This window comes from Staurois parvus, unplaced genomic scaffold (assembly GCF_062004578.1).
Source record: "Staurois parvus isolate SC_StPar_1 unplaced genomic scaffold, SC_StPar_1.0 ptg000145l, whole genome shotgun sequence".
Taxonomy (NCBI): Eukaryota; Metazoa; Chordata; class Amphibia; order Anura; family Ranidae; genus Staurois; species Staurois parvus.
In genome coordinates, this window is record NW_028317941.1 from 18851371 (window position 1) to 18872382 (window position 21012).

Consider the following 21012-nt stretch of genomic DNA (forward strand, 5'->3'; position numbering starts at 1 on the left):
TGATTGTCTATACCAAAAGTGGAGAACCACATTCCAACAGTCCTGGTGTGAAAAGTTGGCTTCAGCTAGTCTCCTCCCAAACCACGTCCTTCTAACGCTTTTCACCTTCCCACTGGCTGAATTGACTGTTAAATTACAAAGTGCTGACACATTACAGACTAATATTGCCATACAATAACTGTGATCAAAAACAGTAACAGTAGTCCTAAATGCATAAGCACTTTGTATGCTTTTAACATGCTCAGATACAAGCTTTGTTCTATGGAGGAGTGTGCTGGTAGATTTTGCTGCATATACTGTATTTATGAAGCATTGAATCAGGAGAACTCAGTTGGCATGTGACAAATCTCAAGGTAATTGTAAAAATGGCTAAAAATTATTTTAGGCCTGGTTCACAACTTTGCGGGTGGTGCCGCTACGGAACCCGCACAAATACCAGCAGCCACAACCACCTACACTGAGAAACGCGGGACCCGTGGACGGATGCCATTACTCCTAATGGCATGCCGCCCGCACTGCAAACCGCAACTGTACTGGAGTGAGATTTAAAAAATAGTGCTGGGGGGAGGGACATGAGCATGGCGCTTGTCAGCAGCATGGGCGGAGAGCCCCAACACCCGCCGTGAGATGGCGCTCACCTGATCCCACTGCATGCCTGCCTTCCGCCTGCCACTGCTGTTGTTGAGAGCCATGGTTCGGGAGCTCCAGGGCGGCTGGTGATCCTGGGGAGTGGAGAGGCAGTGAGGAGGAGAGCAGCTGAGGAATGGCTGTCGGTTAACGGGAGGAGAGGGAACCGGTAGATGAGCGAAGGACCGAGAGGAACCATGTGACAGGTCAGGTGAAAGGGCAGGGAAGACTGGGTGCCAGAGAGGGAGAACAGAGTTTTGTTACTCCCCCTAACGAGCTCCAGGTCTGTACCTCCTCCCAAGGTGGCAGAGGTCTTGCTGAAGAGTCGGGTGAGACTGGTGACAGCCACAATACCGGGGAAAGCACACCGCAGAGTCCATTGGAAACTACAGAATGAGAACTCAAGACAGGGACCACCAGGACTGTGAACCCCTAGGCGCCGAAGGAGAGCCAGCGTGTCCCAGGAGGAGAGGAAGGAGATACAGACAGCCACTATGAACAACACATAGGACTAAGTGAGTGGCCGGGGGAGGCTATAAATCCCCAAAGTCGAACATTTGTACGCTATTGTGAAGGCTGGGGGACATGTGGCTAAGAAATTGGTGTATTGAGCCTCTCAGAGGTGGACAGGACAGTTCACCCTGATCTCAGTCTGAACAGTAATTCTGTATTTAGAAGCAATATCTACCATATACACTGAGAAACATGAATAGTAGATCTGGTAATGGAAGGGGTGCAAAAACTTCCCAGCTGAACTCACATAAAAGTACAATAAAAAAGTACATGCCTCAACAGGAGAAAAGTTTAGAGGAATTAATATCAGAAAGCCAAGGAGAGGAGAGCGGTTTGGGAGGTCAGGGGAGATTATCCTTTGAGTTATCGGATGGACATCAGCTGAAAGAAATCTTAAAGTCGGAAAGACAAATGAGAAAAAGAAATATGGTGGAGCAAGAAGCAAGGTCTCAAATGCCCACAAAAACAGAAATCGCCGACATGTTTGTAAAACTAGAAAACTCAATCAAAAATGGTGGTGTTACACTGCGATATGGGACAAGTTCTATCAGGAGTGGAGGAGATGGAAGGGAAACTGGAGAAACAAGTAATAAATAAATTGGAAGAGGAAGTGGAGAAAATGAAAAGAGAACAAAGCTTGTTATCCTATAAATTAGAGGATCAGGAAAATTGTGATAGAAGGAATAATTTAAGGATCAGAGGTATAGCAGAAAAATCTCAAGGGGAAGATCTAAGGGATATCATGAGAAGATTGTTTAACCCAATAATGGGAAGAAAAGAAACGGAGCAAATAAAGATAGAAAGAGTGCACAGGATAAGAAGAACTCAAAAAGTATCACCAGAAATCCCTAGAGATGTGATAAGAGGACTCCACCATTATGAAGATAGAGAAATTATCTGGAAAAAGCTACGCAGGATGCCAGAAATAAAATCTGGAGACATGAAAGTGCAAATTTTTGCAGATATAGCACAGGAGACACTTGCAAGAAGAAGATCCCTGAAGTCACTGCTAGATCAGATGAGGAATAAAAATGTCCGCTATAACTGGGGATTCCTGGCATGTCTGATCAGGTGGAAGGATGGAAAATCGACAACATTGAGATTCCTAGAAGATCTAAATTACTTTTGTGAAATATTAGACTTACAGACTTTAGAAATTAAGAGGTGGTCCTTAGGAGAGAAAGAGAACATAAGTTTAGCTGAGGAGAAATGGCAAAGAGTTTCTAAAAAGAGGCAAATGAGAATGACAGCAGTGTGGGGGGGAAGGTGGGAGAGGAGTGGGAGATGAAGGACCCATGATGGGTTTCCCCGTCTCTTTTAATATAATTTTTTTTTCTATCTCCTCTCTTGCACTGTCTCCCATGCCTCCGTATTTCTCACACAAGTTTGGTATTGTTCCAGAGGTGGAGTCCCCCCCCCCCCTTATTTTTATACGGGGCCCTAGAGATTGAGAAGACTTGTGTAAGGAAGGCAAGAAAATTGTCATAAAGAGGACTGGGCAGGGGTGGAAGAAGGTGAAGCACCATGGCGGATAGTGGAGAGATCAACCATGCTGTTAAACCTCAGACTCAAACAAGGGAGAACTGGGTCTGGGGAGGTGTACGTGGTCAGTCTTACTCAGAAGAGGAAATCAGATGTGGCTATGGGTCACTGCTGATTCAAGGACCAAAAATAGGTCAATAGGATTCTTAGGGGGTGGGAGAGGAGGGGGAAGGGGAAGGGAGGGGTTGAGATAGGGAAGTCTTTCATATTATAATTTTTTTTTTACTTCTACCCAGACAGAGGAGACAGGGAAGAAAAAGGTTAAAATGGGGGGAGGGAACATTAATTAATTTTATGATGTATAATGTAAAAGAATTAAATACTTCAAGAAAAAGATATAAGGTTTTAAAGGAAATACACCAAAGATCTATAGAAGTGGTGTTTCTTCAGGAGACACATATATCCCAGGATTCAAGTATTAAGTTATACTCTAAATTTTTGCCAACCTGGTTTTATGTGGACGGGCAAAGGGTGTGGCAATAGGTTTTGGGAAAAGTATAAAAATTTATTCTGAAGGAAAAGATGGCAGATCCAGAAGGCTGATATCTATTTTTAAGAAGAAATTTGCAGGGAAATGAGTGTACACTGGTAAATATATACTGCCCTAATAAAAACCTGTTATACCTGGAGGGAATACTGGCAAAACTTTTGGATTTTAAAAAGGTTAGAGTGATTGTGGCAGGTGACCTAAATGTTTGCATGGAGCCAGGGATGGATCTAAGGACTATAAAAAAAAATACATCAATGTCAGCTGATGGATGCTTGGAGGGTTGAACACCCAAAGGAAAGGGACAAAACTTTTCAGCGGCGCACAGGATGTACTCAAGATTAGATTAGATTTTGATTGAGCACAGACTATTAGGGGTTTATTTACTAAAGCTGGAGAGTCCAAAATCAGACTCCCTTCTGCATAGAAACCAATCAGCTTCTAACCTCAGCTTGTTCAATGAAGCTTTGGCAATGAAACCTGGAAGCTGATTGGTTTCTATGCAGAAGGGAGTCTGATTTTGGACTCTCCAGCTTTAGCAAATAAACCCCTTAGAGTCTTTGATGAAAACTAATATAGATGTGATGTCTATATCGGACCATGCCCCTGTCACAATGAGATTATGGTTTGCAGGAGAACAGAGTAAAATAAATATGTGGAGACTAAGTGAGACCATTTTTCAGAATTCGGAAGTTGAAACATGAGTAAAACAGGAAATAGATCAATACTTCAAGATAAACGAGACAGAGGAGATCTGTCGCCACGATATGGGAAAGGCAGAAAGCCTATATAAAGGGGATACTGATAGCAATAGGGGCGGAGATAAAGAAAGAACGAGGGAAAGGATTAGGACACTAACAGAAGAATTATACCAGTTAGAACAAAAACATAAAAAGAAAATAAATATAGAGTTACAACAAGAGATAACATTAAAAAGAAAGGAGTTAAAGGACTTTATGGAATATGAAACCAGAAAAATCTTCAATGGGGTCTCAAAGGAAAGATACCTTTGGGGGAAATATATGTATTGAGGAAGTTGAAGGAAAAAAATATCAAGGAACTTCATAGATAGAATAAAAGATGAAAAAGGAGAAATGGTTTGTTTGACCACTGATATCACTAATACATTCCAGAGATTTTATAGTAGGCTATATGGCTCAGAAGGTAAACATCAGAAGGAATTAGAACAAGAGAGAAGGGAGAAGAGGAGGATTTATATGAGCGAGGCCGGTATGCCTAGATTGGATAAAGCCAGATTGCCAGCCTTAGATAGCCCAATATCAATTGAAGAAGTCAACTTAGCATTAAAGGGTACAGCTATAGGGAAGAGCCCAGGCAGGACCTGATGGATTTACAGTGGGATATTACATGAAGTTCAGAGAACAAGTAGTCCTAAACTGTGTATCTATATGAATGCACTGAGAGAGACAAAAATGAGGGAGAAGTTATTGCAGGCATATATCACAGTTATACCCAAGGAGGGGAAAGATTGGTCTCAGTGTGCCAGTTACAGACCTATATCTTTGTTGAACATGGATACAAAGCTGTATACGAAGGTATTAGCGACAAGGTTAAAAGAGATTATGTCTGACTGGATACACTTAGACCAAGTGAGATTTATCTCGGGTAGAGAGGGAAAGGATAATGGTTTAAGAACATTGCTTATCCTACAAAAGATAGAGAGAGGAATGGTCCCGGGAATTATTCTGTCAATTGATGCTGAAAAGGCCTTCGACAGAGTAGATTGGGGTTTTGTGATCGACACGCTGAGGACATTGGGAATTGGGCCTAGAATGGTACAGTGGATAAAAGAGCATTACAAAGGGTCCCTCAGCTGCAGTGAAAGTAAATGGTTCACTATACAAATTTTTTAGGATGTATAATGAAACCAGACAGGGATGCCCTCTATCCCCACTGTTATTTGTGATCTCCTTGGAACTCTTATTGACAACTATTAGAAACAGCATGGACGTCAAGGGAGTGTGGATGGGGGGACACTGAACATAAAGTGGCTGCATATGCAGATAATATGCTATTTTATATAGCAAATTCCAGACTAACTGTGCCAAATTTAATGAGAAAACTGAAAGAATACGGAGGGAGAGTTATCTAATTTGAAAATTAACCTCTCGAAAAGTGAGATCTTAAATATAAATATTCCATGGGCCGAGAAACAAATATTACAAAAAGAATTCCCTTTTAAATGGAGAGAAAAAGAAATAAAGTATTTGAGAATAAAATTAACATTGTCTATTAAAGATTTATATCAAGCAAATTATATTCCGTTAATAAATGAAAAAGGATGAGTTGAGGAAAGCCTCCATGGGAAAGCAGTCTTGGATAGGTCGGATAAATATAGTTAAGATGATAATAGTACCAAAAGTTTTATATACATTTAATATGCTCCCAATACTTCTGCCAGGGAATTTTTTTGGGTTTCTCAAAAAAATGATTCTCATATATGTAAGGGTCAAATATGACGTTTTATGCAGTAACATAAAAAAGGAGGATTAAATATGCCAGATTTCAAGAGATATTATAATTCGGTGTTGTTATCATGAATAGTAGCGTGGATATATATGCACAGGGGAAAAGTTGGATTAGTATGGAGAAATCACTTAGTAAGGCACCACTGGATAAGTACATTTGGATATTACAAGATTTTTGTGTATGGGACAAGGAAACAAGAACTTTTACACGGAAGGGATATGGGATGAATTACACAAGCACTCTTTTTCCGCCTGGGAATGATAATATTTCAGGGAAATGGATTATTGATAGAAATGCACATTTAAAAGACATAGCAGATAAAGTGGTTTTATGTTCTTTAACTGATTTGAAGAAAAAGAAGGAAATATTTTTTATATTAGATGAGTGGCGATATGATCAGATAAGACATTTTGTTGCAGAGCTCCCACAACCACTAAGGACTGAGGAGGAATTGTATCCCATAGAACAATTGCTGAATACAAATAGAACACAAAAGCACACTACCTCTAGGATTTATAAAACTCTCACTGAAATAGAGGGAGCGGTACCCCACAAGTTCTTGGAAAAGTGGGATACGGAGCTTGGAACAAAATTGAGTGAGGAAAAAAAAGCAAATGTTAGTTTAATTCACAGAACGGTGAATATGAATATAGTGGAAATGAATTATAAATCTTTGGTAAGATGGTATATTACACCTAATGTGATGCATAAACTAAGGCCAGAAGTTTCATCCCAGTGCTGCAGGGGTTGCGGGAGTAAGGGTACGATGGCGCAAATCTGGTGGGAATGTCCCAAAATTCAGAAGTATTGGTGACAATATATACAAGAGATCCAGAAAACTAGTGTACCAATGGACATGTGGGTTTGCCTTTTTCATAAATCAGAGCTTTCAGTGAAGCAATATAAAAACATGATAATGTTCCATCTTCTAAATGTGGCCAAAAGCCTTATTCCTAAATATTGGCAAACAACAGAATCCCCAAAAATAAAAGATTGAATGGAAAGAGTCGAGAATATATATAAGATGGAGGAACTGTGCCATACAGATGAGGATAAAATGGAAAAGTTCAAGAAGGTATGGGAAGGATGGTGTATTTTCAGAAAATCAAAAAGATATATAGAAGTGGTTGAAGTATAAGGGAATAAAGAAAGTAAATAAGAAGTTTGGAAAAATAGAATAGAAAGGGGGAATAGATAAGGAGTGGAAATGCTAAGATGGAGGAAGATCAAGAAGTAAACTGAAAGATGAAGACAAGGGGAGGGGAGTAGTGGGGGGGGGGGTTAATTAGTGGGGGATATAGGAAGGACATTTGTATAGATTATTTTTGTATGAGTTGATGTTGGTTTGAAATGTATGTTGTATGGAAAAAAAATTAATAAAGATATAATTGAAAAAAAAAAAAATATATATATATATATATATGTATATATATAGTGCTGGGACTTATTTTCTGCGTGTCCCGGGGCATGGAAGCCCATTTAAGTGAGTGGGGTCTCATGCCTGTGCAAATCACGGCCCGCACAGGCGTGAACCTATCCTCAAAGCGGTAGTAAACTCTAGAAGGAAAAACACTTAACAGGCATAATGTGCTAGTATGCATTGCACACTAGCACATTGTGTAAAACTTACTTAAAACAAAGCCCTCCAGAAGCACACTGTCACAGGGCCTCCATCTTTACTCGGTCCTTCTTCTGGGTTTGCGGTCTCCGGCGGTTTAATGGATGAGCCGCGATGATATCTCTCCCACGTGTGCCATCTTTTATGGCACACAGCTCTGAAGGAATGGCACAAGCATGCCGTTCCTTCAGAGCACATGCTCTGGTGCTGCTTCACAGGTACATATCTCCTAAGCGGTGCACATTTAGGAGATATTTACAGTACCTACAGGAAAGTATTATTATAGGATTACCTGTAAGTACAAGTAAAAAAACTAAGTAAAACCAGACAAAGAATCAGCGAGTGCTCAGGGATCTAATTGAGTCAGCCGCATTTGCACTGAAAAAGGAACCCTAAAACCTTACAGATAATCAGAATAGAAACCAGTGCACCACTAAAACATTACATAGTGTAAACTGAAGAAATATTAATAATAATGAATAATAAATAATTATTATTGATGATATTAATAAGTCAATATTAAATAATAGTGATAACAAATATAAGTGGATGAAGCGCTATGATGGGCGCAATAAAGTAAGTGAAACTCTTATAACAAAAAGTGTTCATAAAGTAGTGAAGGCTTGGCACAATCAGGTCAACATACAGTGCTTCAAATGGGTGTGGCTTTATCCATGCGGAAGATTGAAAAAAATGCGCACTCACCAGATGCGTATAATTAAAGTGCAATATGTTGAACAAGAATCTGCGAAGCCCCCTTTAAATGGACCTGACACAGCATGGAACCAGGATCCCTCCTCTGGATACAAGCCTTTGCAGCCACGCTTCCACTGGGGTCCTGGAAATCATTAGCTCAAAACAGAGCCAATAAAGAAGATGTTCATAGTGTAGTAATGTTGCCACTTTATTATATAAAAAAGGTGTTTAAAATTCTTCCACATGGAAATAAATGAAAATTAGCAGCATAAAAAACAATGTGGCTAAACAGCCACTCTCTAAAATGGCCGCCGGACCTTCGTGAGGCTCCAGCGACGTGATGTCTCGGCGTACAGCTTCACATTGACGCGTTTCATGGAACTACAATGCATTTGAGCACCACAAAGTGAAAACTCTATTTAATTCATTTTCATTAATTAAAGCAAACTCCCCCATTCATCATTGTCTCTACGTTCTATTTTGCTAACAAAATCAGCCCTAGCATTTCTGGCTGTGGCCATCTTGTGTAAGGACAGATGATTCATGTAGCATTTACTTTCTGGAATCTATCTGCGCTAATCTCAGGCATGCAGGCAGGAGAGTGTGCTTGGCTGAGAAAACCCCTCCTCTCCACTTCCCCTCCTGAAGACTCCTGGGATGTATGGCATAATTTGCCTAGTCAGGAAGTAACTGAGGAAATGTATACAAAAAAAGTTTAAATCAAGTAAATATGATATACTTTTCTTTATATTTACTGATGCTAGCAGCATAAGGATTATAAATAGTCAGTGTTGATTGAGAGAGTGAAGTTCCGCTTTAGGTGATACTCTTCATTAGTTAACCAAAGTTATTAAAGATGCAAGCTTTCAGACCCCATTATGTTCCTAGCTCAGGCCTGTGGAAGAAACCTAATAGATTTTAAAAGCTTGCATCTTTAACAACTAAAAGTGTATGCAAACCATAAAAATTAACTTCCCATATGTGATTTTGTTTTTTTAAATGTATATATATATATATATATATATATATAGACACTGCTCAAAAAAATTAAAGGCAAACTTTTTAATCAGAGTATAGCATCAAGTCAAATAAACTCCTGGGATATTCATCGGGTCAGTTAAGTAGCAGAGGGGGTTGCTAATCAGTTTCAACTGCTTTGGTGTTAATGAAATTAGCAACATGTGCATTAGATGAGCAACAATGAGACAACCCCAAAACAGGAACAGTTTCACAGGTTAAGGCCATTGACATTTTTTTCCCTACTCATCTTTTCTGACTGTTTTTCACTAGTTTTGCATTTGGCTAGGGTCAGTGTCACTACTGGTAGCATGAAGCGATACCTGGACCATACAGAGGTTGCAGAGGCAATCCAACTCCTCCAGGATGGCACATCAATATGTGCCATTGCCAGAAGGTTTGCTGTATCTCCCAGCACAGTCTCAAGAGCATGGAGGAGATTCCAGGAGACAAGCAGTTACTCTAGGAGAGCTGGACAGGGCCGTATGAAGGTCTTTAACCCATCAGCAGAACCGTTATCTGCTCCATTGTGCAAGGAGGAACAGGACGAGCACTGCCAGAGCCCTACAAAATGACCTCCAGCAGTCCACTGGTGTGAATGTTTCTGACCAAACAATCAGAAACAGTCTTCATGAGGGTGGCCTGAGGGCCCAACATTCTTTAGTGTGCCCTGTTCTCACTGGTCGGCACCATAGAGCTCGACTGGCATTTGCCATCGAACACCAGAATTGGCAGGTCTGCCACTGGCGCCCTGTGCTTTTCACACATGAGAGCAGGTTCACCCTGAGCATATATGACAGATGTGAAAGGGTCTGGAGAAGCCGTGGAGAACTTTATGCTGCCTGTAACATTGTTCAGCATGACCGTTTTGGTGGTGGGTCAGTGATGGTCTGGGGAGGCATATCCATGGAGGGATGCTCAGACCTCTACAAGCTAGACAATGGAACCCTGACTGCCATTAGGTATTGGGATGACATCCTTGGACCCATTGTCAGACCCTATGCTGGTGCAGTAGGTCCTGGCTTCCTCCTAGTGCACGACAATGCCCGGCGAGAGTATGCAGGCAGTTCCTGGAGGATAAAGGAATTGATACAAGTGAATGGCCCCCAATCTCGCCTGACCTAAATCCAATAGAACACCTCTGGAATATCATGATTTAGTCCATCCGACGCTGCCAGGTTGCACCTCAGACTGTCCAGGAGCTCAGTGATGCCCTGGTCCAGATCTGGGAGGAAATACCTCAGGACACCATCCATTGTCTCATTAGGAGCATGCCCCGACGTTGTCAGGCATGCATACAAGCACGTGGGGGCAATACAAACTACTGAGTACCATTTTCAGTTGCTTCAATGGAATTTCAGCAAATGGACTAGCATGCTGCATCATTTTTCAGTGATTTTTTGGGGTGTCTTTGAATTCAGTCCTCTGTAAGTTGTTAATTTTAATTTCCATCAAATGATGGGGCATCGTTACGTTCCTAACACATTATCTAGTCCATATCAGTATAGATATCCAGCATGATATTTTTCCCCCTTGAGATCTGATGTGTTTTCAAAGTGTTCCATTAATTGTTTTGAGCAGTGTGTGTGTATATATATATATACTATATATATATATATATATATATATATATATATATATATACAGTATATATAAATGGTAGCTATGATGGTAGTCAGATGGACAGATTGGCAGGCCGATTGGTCAGTAGGCTCTTTCCGCTCTTCCTTTCTCTCCAACCCTGGCTCTGCAGCCTAGTTCAGCACTTCAGCTGTCAGCACACCTCCTCCTTCTGTCTCCCCCCCACTCTGCTGGCCAATTTGCCATGCTTTTGATGTTTTTTTCACCTCTGCCCACATGCTACCCTTCCTGGGAAATTTAGTCCTTGACTGCCCTGCTCACCAGCTGAGTCCTGCTATTCAGCATACAAGTTCCAGAGGGCTGTTCTGTCCTTGTGAGTGACCCTGAATAGCACGCCACTGCCATTTAATGTCCATTTTAATGTATTGCAAGTAATAACAAATGGGTTACAAAAGCAATGCATTGAAATGCCTATTGCAAGTGCTGTTGAATGTTTCAGTAGTCCTGGTTCCAGGAATAATAACAACATGATTTATGCCATACAACACTCTAGCAAATGCTCACAAAAAACACAGAAATGCCTTGCAAAATTTTGCCAGCATTCAGGCATGTCCAATATTCAATATATTAATTTCACCTTAATTTCACATGACTTTATTTTGAATTTTTCATCATATTCACATGCAGGTCAAGCTGTCCAGCAAAAGTGACAATCACAAGTGATGGAATAAATTAAAATACTGATAATGATGTTATTCATGTTCTTCATTAGCTTCCCTTGTATGATGTACAGTTGTGTCCAAAATTATTCAACCCCCAATGCTGTAAAGGGGTTTAGGGACTATAGTGTACATTTGGAATTGTATTCAGAATCAAATCCTACAAGGACGTTGTAACTACCCAAATGCAACTAAAATGACATCAATTGTTTATGTAATACAGTAGTAAATGGTTCTTATGTGGTTTCTTCATTGCCACAATTATTCAACCCCTTAAAGACTACCACTCTGAAGAACAGAGGTTCATACAGGTGCTTTCCATCAGGTATTGAAAACACCTGTGGATGTCACCGAGCAGCAATCAAGCATAATAAGCACCAATTAGGCAGCTTTAAAATGACTGTGATACTCAGCTCCTTCTAGACATTTACTGGTGTGGTTACAAACATGGTGAAGGCAAGAGAATGGTCCAGGAAGACAAGAGAAGAGGTGATTTCTCTTCACAGGAAGGGCAATGGCTATAAGAAGATTGCAAAGATGTTAAACATACCAAGAGACACCTTAGGAAGCATCATTCGCAAATTCAAGGCAAAGGGCACTGTTGAAACGCTACCTGGTCGTGGCAGAAAGAAGATGCTGACTTCGACTGCTGTGCGCTACCTGAAGCGTAGAGTGGAGAGAAGTCCCCGTGTGACTGCTGAGGAACTGAGAAAAGATTTGTCAGATGTGGGTACAGAAGTTTCAGCCCAGACAATAAGACGCACACTGCGTAATGAAGGCCTCCGTGCCAGAACTCCCAGGCGTACCCCCTTGCTGTCTCCAAAGAATAAGAAGAGTCGACTGCAGTATGCCAAAAGCCATGTGGACAAACCACAAAAGTTGTGGGATAGTGTTCTGTGGACTGATGAAACAAAATTAGAACTGTTTGGGCCCATGGATCAACGCTATGTTTGGAGGAGGAAGAACAAGGCCTATGATGAAAAGAACACCTTGCCTACTGTGAAGCATGGTGGAGGGTCAATCATGCTTTGGGGCTGTTTTGCTTCTGCAGGTACAGGGAAGCTTCAGCGTGTGCAAGGTACCATGAATTCTCTTCAGTACCAGGAGATATTGGATGGAAACGTGATGCAGTCCGTCACACACCTGAGGCTTGGGAGACGTTGGACCTTTCAACAGGACAATGATCCCAAGCATACCTCCAAGTCCACTAGAGCATGGTTGCAGAGGAAAGGCTGGAACATTTTGGAGTGGCCATCGCAGTCACCAGACTTAAATCCGATTGAGAACCTCTGGTGGGACTTAAAGAAAGCAGTTGCAGTGCGCAAGCCTAAGAATGTGACTGAACTGGAGGCCTTTGCCCATGAAGAATGGGCGAAGATACCCGTAGATCGCTGCAAGACACTTGTGTCAAGCTATGCTTCACGTTTAAAAGCTGTTATAACTGTAAAAGGATGCTGTACTAAGTACTAAGATTGAATGTCACTTGGGGGTTGAATAAAACTGATAATGCTGTGAGCACAGAAAAGACATTTGTGGTTATTTCATTATAACTGTTATGTTATATTTGTCTGACCTACAAGTGCCTCTTTAATGTAAATGTAAGCAAGATGACTGAATGATCAAAAGCAATGTCAAACTGGCCAAAACACTCAATTTCAGTGGGGGTTGAATAATTTTGGACACAACTGTAGGTTCTTGGTTAAACTGGGAATCTTTCCAAAATATTTTTTCTGTTCAGGTAGAGCAAGAAAAGGTGTTTTGTTATTTCAAGGCATGTGCCTTGGTCCAGCCCTTTCCACAGACACAGTGGTCTATGTCTTCTGTTATTTCAAAATTTTGCTCAGTCTTTTAAATAGTGAATTCCAATTCATGATAATTCTTTAGTTTAATCACATTCTACAAATTATTATGGATTCTTCGGAACTAGAAGTAAAACTTTAAATGCACAATTTTTGGAAGTGGCTTTAGCCATCTAATATGAGACTAATATGACTCATATGAATAATGTGATTTTCTGTGGATCCTGTTCTGCATAGTACACACATTTTCACCTCCCAAAATGTTCAAACCAGTGCCTAAATTATACGTTAGATATGAGCTCTCTAAACTCCAAATAATCCAACATCCAATGTTGCATCCATTCTGCTCAGAAGTCATGCAGTTTTGCTTTGCACATTTGGGGATGCTAGTTACTCAAACACTCAATTTAGTCATTACATGAAAGATTTTGGTTTGTCCAGTGTTATGACAATGAGTGGATTTTTACATTCTTATGTACTCTATTATAAGCTAAGCTTTAAGGCTTTGTCCCCCGCACCTCGTTAAGAATTGGCACCTTTGGGGAGATGGTTCCCGATTTTGACTGGTACCCTCTCCCACTTCGATCGCCTAGGCGATCGGAAGCAGAAGTTGTCCTTTCCCCCTCCCTCCCCGTAGTCTTCTGGGAAATGTGCCCATACTGAAGATCCCGGCGCCGGGCAGAGAAGATGCCCAGTGAAGCCGGATGCAGTGAGGACACCACGTGATCAAGGGACAGGTGAGTGTCTGTTTTTTAAATGTCAGCAACTACAGTTTTTGTAGCTGCTGGCTTTTATTTTTTTGTGACTGGAACAAATATGCAATATACCTTATGAATAATTATTGATGTCTAAGGAACAATATTATTCCATCTCCACATAAAGGGAAGAGATGGAATATGAAATGAGGGACTTTAAATGTGCCATACTATACAAAAAATTTCACAAATGGATAAAATATACAAAGCTTTATTACAAAAGATAATATACAAAAATATTTAAAACCATAGTCTATGGAGCAGCATACAATGTGTCATCGGACAGTTTAGGTGGAAATGTATACATATGGTATAGCTATGTCTTTGTGCCGATAACAGGCGTACACGATCAACGCATTTCACTCACATTGCTTCATCAGGATCCATGCGAACACAAGGAAATTCACAAACTGTACAAACTAAAATATAATTTTATACACAGTATAATTGACATTACAAAATACAAAATTTAGAATATAACAATCCTGAACCCATAAGAACAATAGAGATAGGAGGAAAAGGAAAGAAAAAAAGGGGGGTTAATCTTTCCAAAATCCACCAATTAGAAGATAATATACCACAACAAGATAATTCTAACAAATTTGCTAGGATTATTTTGTTGTGGTACATTATTTTTTAATTGGTATAATTTGGAAAGATTATTCCCCCCCCCACCTTTTTTTTTTAATTGAACTGTTATCCCAGAAATGAGTTTTAGATAGATGCAGGTGGTCTGAATCACCCCAATGTTTCAAACACCTTTAAACAATTGCAGCCATTCTGAAGTGATGCTGTTCTGCCTTCAAAAGGTAGTCCCAGTATATGACCATCAACTACTATTTTTCTATCATTGGTAAAAATCACAGTCAATACAGCAAATAACTGTCAGTGAAGTCTAGTGAATTGAACCTAAAATAAATACCTTACAAATAGGTGTAAAATCAATTTACCATACAAGGCTGCCTGAATGAGTTCTGCATGAGTAGCTCTGTTTTCTAAAATCCATTAAAATACAATTTAAAGGCACTCAAACTATCAGCTCCACAGGCATAGGTCTACATACATAGTTGGAATTTCACATGCCCTTGGAAGAATGTCTTTATGTCCTCTATTGACTTTACAACTTATTTTACTACTTTACAATATTTAACGTACTTTTCCAAAGGATTGGTTTAGCCAAGATGTATTTAATTTATGGATGGTTGCTGATGGTTTGCATCACCCCAACGATTCATATACAGTATGTCTAGGCACTGAGTTCACAAGATCTTCTTCATGTTACATTCTCCCACTCCCAAAACTATCCTCAGCCCTCTGAAAGTTTTTTTCTGTAACGTAAAATAAAAAAGGTAATGCAATTATGTCTTAGGGAAGCTTCTTATTGCTGCAAGACTCCTGCAGTCATTTCACATTCCTTAGCTGGGAACCTTACCAGCAGTGTAATCAGTAACCTGCTGCTTCTAGAATATTGTAAAGCTTTTACCTGCTTTTAATGATATTCACCACTATTGCTGTTTGCCAATGCTTTCTTTATAAAAATGCTAATTTTCCCCTTCAAAATCAGATTGAATTGGTTGTTGAAATAGTTTTTTTTCTGCTGCACTGAAAAATGTGTCCCAAAGGTTCTTCTGGTTACTGAGTACAGGACTTTATTACACTGAGCACTGCTGAAATAGAGCCTTCTGATCTTTAGGGGGACCCAGGACCACATTGTAAAGACAATATTAAAAAATGGAGGTATTTTTCATGCTGCTTAGTTAAAGTGGAACTCCATTAAGTATTATTTAAAAAATTTCCAAATATGATAGTCACATCATATATTTGTAGTGTGAGGCTACTTCTTCACCTCAAAGTGCCTGGAAAGCTATATTGAGACCAAACAGGGCCTAGGCAGGAATACGTGTTTAGGACTACCTTCCTGGTCCCCTGAATACCATGCTTGCATATCCCATCGCTATTTAAACACGCCAAGACTTCGACTCCTATTAAAATGGCTTTGTAGATGATTTTGCTTTGAGTGCCAGAGATGGGTAGGCCTGAAGCTGGATCTGTAGAAAATAAGAAATATCAAATTGCTCTGTGCTACTGGCTGACTCAGTTGACCTTGGAATCTTGAAAATATGACACCGATTCACACTTAAGGTACATGTGTAGACCTGTAGGTTGAAATATGGAAATATGCCATGCCCTGTTTATTAACTACTTTCCAACAGCCCTGTAGCAGTCGTCTTACCCGCGCTGTCCTTGGCTCTAGTAGGTGTCAATCACGGGGTCCCAGCCAGTGATTTTTGACCATCTGAGAGGAGAGAGATCTGTGAGTGTAAACAACACAGATCTCTCTTCTGTCAGCAGGACGTGCTGGTTTTTATCTCTCTGCAAACAGGGAGATAAAAACCAGCACGTCCCCTAGTAAAACATTACACAGTACACAGTTAAATCACTCCCTAACACACAGTTAACACTTTGATCTCCCCAGATGTTAACCCCTTCCTGCCCAGTGTCATTAGTACAGTGTCAGTGCTTTTTATTAGCACTGATCACTGTATTAGTGTCACTGGAGATGTCAGTGGCAGGTAGTCAGTTCCCACCCAGAATGCCCGCCATACTATTGCAGTCCCAGTATAAGTCGCTGATCGCAGCCATTACTAGTATAAAATAAAAAGTAATAAAAATTCCAGTACATATACTGCCAATTGTAGATGCTATACCTTTCACGCAAGCCAAATAATATACACTTTGTATAATTGTCAGTTAAAGTGGTCAAATCTACCACAAAAGACAGCAATTGGATATATTTATGTAGCCCAACCCCCAGGAGGTGCTGGTAATTTGGGGCTCAGGAACACTGCCCTACTCTCACAAACTGCAAGCTGCCCCTGCTACACAGGCTTCAGACTATTTGTGGACTTTCTGGACACACATCTCCCCAGGGATTGTCTAGAGTCCCATAAATATTCAGGATACAGTCTCTGCCCTACGGTTGATTTGTACACATCTTAGTGCTTGTTTTTAACAAAGTACCACCCAAGAGTTTATATTATGCAAGCTTGGTGCTATGTTTTTCTTCATTTTTGGGGACCCTAAACAGTAGAGCATTTGTCTGTGGAAGGCTAGTGCAGGATCCTGGATGACCCTGGAGTATGCGGTGAGGTTCACTCGCACAAGCGCTTTTTGACTTCTCTGCAGAGTCACACTAGCTCTGGTAAGCATACATACATATGGGTTGAAAAGACACGTGGTGTTTTTCCATCTCTGTGGGACCCATAGAACTTCACATTCATTTATGTCACATGAATTTTTAACTTTTATGGTATTTATGTTATTTCTGTATTCATCATTTATATATTTATTTATAACAGTATCAAATTTGATTATCTAAGAAATCACCATATGCCCTAGTTAGTGCAGCTCTAAATAGAGAAAGATAGTTGATATGTATGTTTATCCTATACATTTTTGTTGCCACAGCTTATTTTCAATAACTTTTTTCACCATTTGCATGTTATCATTTTTTTTATTAATTGCTCTAGAAATATCTAGAAGACAGGGGGAGTAGCAGAGCAGCAACCCATGAAACTCTGAGCAGCCCCGATTAAGCCCTGGTTACAGTGGAGCAAAAACTAAATTTGGCTAGCAGCCTACTCTAACTAGGAGGTGCTACATCTATCATAGAAATATAGAAAAGTGACAGCAGAAAAGGACTAAGTGGTCCATTGAGGCTGCCCATTATTTTTTGTTATGTTTTTTTTTTTTTTGGGGGGGGGGGTCAATGTGTGTTCAAACAGGATTGTTCCAACCTGGGTATGATAGACGAATAGGTGAATTAGCTGCTATGGTATACACAATACAGATACTTTTATATAAAACCCACTGTAAGCCAGAGGAGAGAAAACTGTGCTTTCTCGGGTTTAAAACACCGATCAGCGACATGGCTGCTGTGTTCCAGGAGTAGAATGTTGCAAAAAGGAGCTGCTGTGAGCAGATCCTGCTGTTCCTGATCCTGTGAGAGGGACTGTCCTGCATTTCCTGGTCCCCCAGTGAGACACTGCAGCTGAGATTTGGTGAGAAACTGCGGCTGACATCCGGAGAGATTGTTGCTGAGATCCAGAGACTGGGGCTGAGATCCAGAGAGGGTCTGGGGCTAATTCTGCTTCAGTGTGGATCAGCAGCTGTTACTGACCTTCTGTGTAGAGGACCATCTGGTAGCAATGCCTACTACAGTGATTCCCAGCTTCCATGGGGATTGTTGAGGTATGGCACATGCAAAATTACATTGGCCCAAAATGGACAAATGTAACTATGCAAAAATGACTATAGCTAAAACTCAGCTTTAGGCTCCCCCATTGACTGAAGATGAGAATTCAAATATTCATATAACTAAAAATAAAATCAAAAATCTTGCGAGCAACTATCAATTCAAACAAATATAGCAATAAACCAAGTTCAATTCAAATAGGGAAGCAGTCCACACAAACACATACCATATCGATGTGTCAAAACATCAAAATAAATAACAGTGACGATATGATTGTATCCCCCTGACAAAGCCATTTGACCCTGTGGCGCAACGTGTAGGGGAGGGGCTGGTGACATCACAACGCTTATGTCATTGGAGGATCGAGGGATACACGAGACGGTGACATGAATGTGAAATATGGATCCGTACAATGTTTTGCAATGCAGAATATATGTGGTGCCATACAGCATTTTTTAATGTGAGTAGCCATTTTTAAGTTTTTTAATAAACGAATGTTGTATAACGATAAGGCACTATTGGTCTTTCGTATCTTTTATGCTGAGCGGAAGAGAAAGAGGTGCTTGGAGAAGGTGATTTGTTTTTTTTTCAGGAGAAGAGTCCTCTTCATGGTTCTACGTCACCCCAGTTCATTAAAGGGACACAAGCATTACATGACCAAGCATTGTATGTGAGATCAAAACATTCAGATGAGGGCGCAACTGAGGTGTTTGGTAAAGGAGCACGAATATTGGGCTATGAAGATGTTGATATATTTATAAGAGCACAGTCATCAGCTTGAAAAAATTATGTTATAATATTGGTGATATTTTAAATAGAACTGAAAGGATTCACGGAATTTAAAATCATGTATTATTGATAATGTTTTGTTTTTTGCATATTAATTGTTTTTTGATATTTGAGAAGCGTGGCACAATTATTTATTTCAAATATTCATATGCTTTATTTCATATTTAGCCCTGATCATAATAAGAAAAAAAAAGAAAAATATATACACAAAGCAACCAAGGCTACATTTAGACATCTGTACTGCTAAATTAATAATTTTTATATAACCATATTATCTTGGATGGTACTAAAGCAAGGCATAGAACTGAGGTAGCAACAGTTTTGCTTACTACAGAGGAACCAATTATGCAGCTCATTGTTATATTAGTAGTTTGGAGTAAAGCTGCTGCTGGAGTCCCAACGTTGGGAGAGACAGTATTACTTCAAAGAAGACAACAGATAAATGAGGAGGGAAAGTCAAGGAGTAGCCCATAGCTTTACAGGGGTTGCCCAGATTCCTGCATCATTAGACAGGGATATGTGAGTAATCAGAAGAGTCCTATATGTTGCTGCTGGCTTCGGCCCCAGATGGGAAAGGCTATAAAATAATCTGCAAGTCCAACATAATGGAGCATTGTGGTCCTAGTCACAGCTTCCCAAAAGTGACCTTTGTTGGTGGCTCCCAGCCAAACTATTTATGCTCCAGTCCTCTACCCAATGCCCACTGCTGGCAGGAGCAGGGTTGGCATTAGCCCAACTAATAATCCGAGTCCAAAACCTATTACTCCAAGTAGTCCCCTACCTCCATCTTGTGGCCAAAAAAGGGAACTACAACTACCTCTTACAGCAGTTCCCTGATACAGAATTATGCTCCCTTCTACTGTGACCCTAGTATCCTACCTTCCTTCCATTCCAGTACTGCAGCCTCTGTCAGACTCTCAGTATATGACACTTCAAGAGGTGTATAAAATGCTGTGTCCCCTTCTGCCATCTAGGGTTCCATCATATGACTTGTATGTCATTAAAGGATGCAGGGGTTGGAGGTTAGAACCATTGTGTGTTGAAGGAGACAAAGGCATCCATTACTCGCTAAAGTGACGAATGCAAAAAAAGTCTGATGAAGGTTGTGGCTCTGAAATACAAGTATATGTAGATGGGCAATGGTGGCTGAAATGAAGGCAGTATATAATTAAGAAGGCAAAAAGCTGGAGTCACATAAGGAAAAAAGGTGGAAGCCGGATACCAAATAGGCTGAGAAAAGGGGGGCAGAAAAAAAAGAATGGAACCAGAAAACAATCAGAGGTCGGCTACTTTTTAGAAGAGTAACTTTTATGCTTCTTCCTTACACAGACACGGTAACCAGATAGAGCAATAAAATAGCATTCATCTGTTTCCACGGCATCAGACCTCCACTGGCTCAAACATTGCAGACCTCCCTTGCCAGCGAGGGAATGATGCAGTGTTGGTCCGTCCGATGAGGGAGTCAGCAACAGGATAGCTAAAGCGACAAGTACACTGAAAAAAAAATTGATTAGAAATTACATAAATCATTGGAGGAGCCAAGAAACTTTACTTCATTGTAGGAATAAATGAATCTCAAAATGTTTGTTATATTAACATTATTATTATTATTATTATTATTATTAATAATAATAATAATAATAATAATAATAATGTTAATTAATTATATTGTTTTATTCTAACCAATACCCACTCTTCCTTTCTCAAAATATCATTAGTAAGCTATTTTATTTAGTTAATAGGAAACATTTGTAGTGCCTTCATTCAGTTAGGCTATTAGGCAGATTTAGTTTTGGTTCCATTGTAGTTAATAGAGAAGCTATTGATTGTTTTTGTCTGCTCTGGGTTTCTGAAGCTGGGTGTTGCTTTCTTCACCTAGTTCTGGAAGAAGCTTACAGAATATATGGCAGGGAGGAGATTCAGATACCCAGTATTAATATTTACCATGCTCCAGTCAATTCATGGATGGAGGTGTCCAGAAGGTGGCTGGGAGGTGATAAATGTTCAGGAGGCCTGAGCAGAGTGTTCTTTCCTCATCAGGGAGGGTTCCAGTCCTTCTCAGTCTGCTGCCCCAGGAGAAGAATTACTGAGACAAGACACTGCAGTCTGGGCTTCAGCAGCTGC